Genomic DNA, 4,866 nt, shown 5'->3' with positions numbered 1-4,866 from the left:
CCGCCTGCCTCTGCCTTCCGAATGCTGGGATTAAAGGCGTGTGCCACCACACCCGGCAGCAAATACATTCTTAAGCTGCACAGGAACATTTAACTTATGAAGTGTTAGAAAGAAATAGTATTAGCTGCTCACTTGGTTCTGAAGAAGAAAATGTTTTGTTTAACATCAGGTATTTTGAAGTTTTGATTTTTACATCTTTCATTAATGTTGATTCATTAATGTTGATTCTTAGGCATTCTCAAGTTACATGCAATCATAGCACAAGAAGGTGGGTTACATAAACATGAGTGTTTTATAGTAAGGATGATATCTTCATGAACTTTCTTTTTTCTGAGTCAGGGTTGTGTGTGTGTGTGTGTGTGTGTGTGTGTGTGTGTGTGTGTGGCAGTTTTGTCTGTTCTGGAATTCAATGATCTACCTGTCTGTGCTTCCCATATGCTGGGATTAAAAGCCTGTTCCATCACTGTCTGGCTGAAGTAATATTTCTGAAATATTCACTGGTTAATCCACGATCTCCTAAGTTGATGGGCTAATAAGATGGAAATATATGTCACAAACCATAGTGCTTTCTTCATGGAAAAACTGATATATTTTATTATTTCTCTGAATGTCATGGTGGTCATGATGACAAACAGCATGTATTCAAAAAATTTAAATTGCAGATATGATTATTTCTTTAATAAAATAATAACCTCTACGTTGATGAAAAAGTGCAATAAAGGAGCTGTTGGTTGTAGTGTGAATACATGCCCCTTTTCATGTTACACCCTCACCTTCTGATGGCAACCGAGTAAAGACATTTATGTGTAAACACATAAGCATATCCACAATGTTCTCCAAGGCTGAAACCCTTTCCTCTGCAGAGATGAATTTGAACACAACGAACTGCATTTGCTTTCTAAGAATCTGCTTGGCTTTCAGTGACTTGTGTTATTGTATTTTATTCTGTCTGATCATCTTCATTTTCTTCTCAATTCTTTGGATGAAACTTGTTCACTTATTCATGTTTCAAATATTTATAGAAGGTATTTTGATCATATCCATCTACCACTACCTCTGTCCAACTCTCCTTCATGGCCCTAATCCCTTTTCTCTCTCAACTTCACGTTCTTCATTTTGGTTGATGTTAGTAATCATTCCTTGATCCCAAATAGTGTTACACATATGGGCAAAGATGTGGATCCATCCACTGTGGTACTAGCAGCCTACCAGTGGCCATTTGGCCAAAGAATAATGACTCTAACTCAACAACTATCAACTGATAATAGCTCTCTTCCATGAGTAAGGCCTCAGAGGTCTCTCCCTGGTCCATGCTGAAATTTTACCAGCTTGATCTTTAAAAGATGTAGACACTTGGTACTTTCCCTTTAATTTACTTTTTCTGTATAACTGATTCAATACAAAAATGACACTCTTTAGAAATAGTACATTGACTATTCCAAAGAAATGCAGGCATACCTTATTATATTTTCTTCTACTTTCAATTCACAAGTACAGTGTGATTCTATATTTGATCTATTAGTTACTTAATATGCACTATTTGATGGTCCAATTTTAAATGATACTTAGTGTTTGGTTTTTGTTGTTGTTGTTGCTTCTGGTATTGCTTGCAGTAACAAAGTGTACTTTTGTGATTATATAACAATCATCTTTTCAACGTATTAACACATTTTATAGTCAAATATATGGTTTATCTTGATAGTATATGGTTTAACTAGCATTGACTTTCAAATAAAATAGAGAAACATAGAGTGTCTTTGGTGGATAATGAATCTTATAAATTTAGGGAAAGACAATCATTGCTTCAAATAAAGAATGTCTAACATCTAGGAATATGACTTTTTGTAGTGGGTAGATGTAGATAATGATTCATTCTCAATTACAGTGACAGTCTAATATGTAATAAGGAGACCTTAATCTTTAGATATATTGGAAGTCATGGATATGTTATATAAAGCTTGATAGAAAGGCATTGAAAACTGCAAAGCATATAGAAGTTTTATTTAATATGTTATTAATTTTCATTTGTTACTTTAATGAATTAGTACACAATATATCTAGCTTGCCTATGCATTCTAATAGAAATGCTAAAAACAATCTTTATTGTGTAGAGTTTCTTCACATAATTTATGTATTGAGACTTGCATTTTTCCATGCATTAAAATAATTACAATCATTCATAACAACTGGACAAGGCCTACTAAAAGAGAAGCTGTTATCAGTTTTCTACCAGAGGAATAACCACTTCCTAAGGGATGCTTGGATTGGGAAATTTGTTCTTACTGTGAAGTGCTACTCTAGCTATATGCAAATAGAAATCTGTACCTATTACCCAGTGCCTCATGTGGTTCTCATGTTCCAGGAATGACAGTCTGACTGCCAGGTTCCATCTGGCCACTCAATTAGAGCTCAACAGGACAAGTGCTTTTGTGCTGTTCTATGATAAGGAAATCAGTTGCATGTTTCCATTCATCAAAACTTTATTTGATTATGAAATACTTTGATTTTTATGGCCACTGTAATATGCAGTGGGCTATTTGATGTTTACTATCTTTATCTCTCATGCCAGCCTCATAGCTGCTAACACAAGGCTAGAGAAAATTTTCAGAATGCTCAAATGAACAAGGAATAAATATATTTGTTTTTATTGTGGGGCTATAAAGGAAAACCAGGTGGCTAATAAACCATATTGAAAGAACACTGCTTTATGTAATGGTACAAACTGAATTTCTATACTTTAACATGAAACATAACTACATGTTAAAATGCCAATTTGTTACCAATTATTTTTGAATTGTTAGCTTCTTCAGACAATACAAAAAAAAACCATGGAAGTTTAAAAAGTAATTGGCAAACCCAAACCAATAATAATGGAAATTAGTTGAAATTCGATTTCATCTCCTACTATGCTCTTCACTGGACCACAAAGATCTTGCCACAGGTAAAGACTACGAAGGAGAGAGTCCTATGTCTGTGGTGAGTGATTATCTCATTTTAAACAATCAATATATCAGTCATAGTAGCACACACCTATGATCCTAGCATTCAGAATGTAAAGGCCATCCTCATCTGCATAGTAAAGTCATGGTCAGACTTGGTTGCATTCAACTCGGTCTCAAACAAACAAACAAACAACAAAACTAAAACATGAAAAAGAGCAACTATAAGAAAAGTACAAAACCAACCACAGAAACAATATATTGGGTGTTTAAATATGTTTTCCTATTGGAAGGAAATTGACACCAGACTCTGAGACTGATAGATTTATGGTAGAATCTGGAACCTGGGTCCAACAGGAAAATTGAGATGAGTGTAGTTAGTACCCTTAGTTGTATAGATACAAACTTCCATTGTCCTTGGTTACCCACCGGGACTACGTGGTATGACCTTATTTTTGAAAATTCCACCACACACAGATGTGCCAAGCTGGAATTAAGCTATAATCCTCTGCTGTACTGGCTAGTACTCACAATGTCATAAGCTACATTTTAAGCTGTTGGAGAAGGAAAAGCATTAGTAGACATACCTAGCTATGGATCTTGATTACTACAGTGCTGACCAGCCATCCAAGATGTCCCCACTGGTGCAATATATATATATATATATATTTTTTGTGGGTAACCACCCACCTTCTGACTGGGTTTTAAGCCTACTCCACAGGGAGAAATGTGTGATGGTATTATAAATCCTGCTGTGTCTGGGGATGTCACAAGCCTAGAACAGTGATTCACAACCTTCCCAAAGTTGAGGCCCTTTAATGCAGTTCTACATGGTCTGGTGACCACCCCCAATCATAAATTATTTTTGTGGATATTTCATGATGTTAATTCTGCTACTGTTATGTACAATAATGCAAATATGTGTTTTTGATGGTCCGAGGTGACCTCTCTGAAAGGGTAGTTTGACACTCCCAAAGGGGTCATGATTCACTGGTTGAAAACCACAGTCATAGAGCATATCTTAGTAGTGTTATCAAGCTAAAAATACATGTAGCCAAGCTGTCCTCAAAATATTTATATTCATGTTCTTAGACTATGGTTGCTATCCTCCTTTGCCACGGAAACTTATTTTTTAAGCTGCCAGTAGTAACTAACTATTCATTGAAGATGACTCATGAGTGATTAGCTTCTAATGAAGCATCTATATCACCCCTTTCAAAGACCAGATAATGTCACACAAAATGGGACAGGAACACTGTAACAGTTGGCCAGTGGGGAGGTGTTCTTTACCATCTTCTCTTTTGGCTATGACATGGACAATTTAATCTGAATACATAGCTCTTACATGTACTACACAAGAAAAAAAGTGGGGGAAAGGAGAAAGAAGAACTGGAAAGAAGAAAAGGACTCTTAGAAGGTGGAGGGGACAGAGGGTACATTGGGGTGTTAGTATGCACAAAACATGATGCATGAAATATGAGACGGTCAAAAATTAATTAAAAATACAGGTAACTTAATATAAACATAAAAAATAATTATTAAATTGCTAGGTTCTAGCTAGTTGACCAGACAAACAGAAATTTGATGAGAATCCGTCAAACACAGAAATATGTTGGATGATGCCATAGCTACTATCTCTGCAGTTGACAGAATGTCCTGTTCTTAAACCTCATAGATTTCTAAATCCTGCACAATGTACATCATATAGGAGGATATTTGTTCTTGTTGTATGTTGTAGTATCATTGAAAACAAATCCATACATCCTGGAAGCCAGATGAAATATGCACAAGAAATAGGGACAGAGAATCTTCTGGGAGTGATCTTGAGGAACACATCAAACAAAACAATGTGATGACCAAAAGAGCACACATAAACAAACACACACACACACACACACACACACACACACACACACACACACACACA

This window comes from Mus pahari, chromosome 16 (genome assembly GCF_900095145.1).
Source record: "Mus pahari chromosome 16, PAHARI_EIJ_v1.1, whole genome shotgun sequence".
NCBI lineage: Eukaryota > Metazoa > Chordata > Mammalia > Rodentia > Muridae > Mus > Mus pahari.
This window is presented reverse-complemented; position numbering follows the sequence as displayed.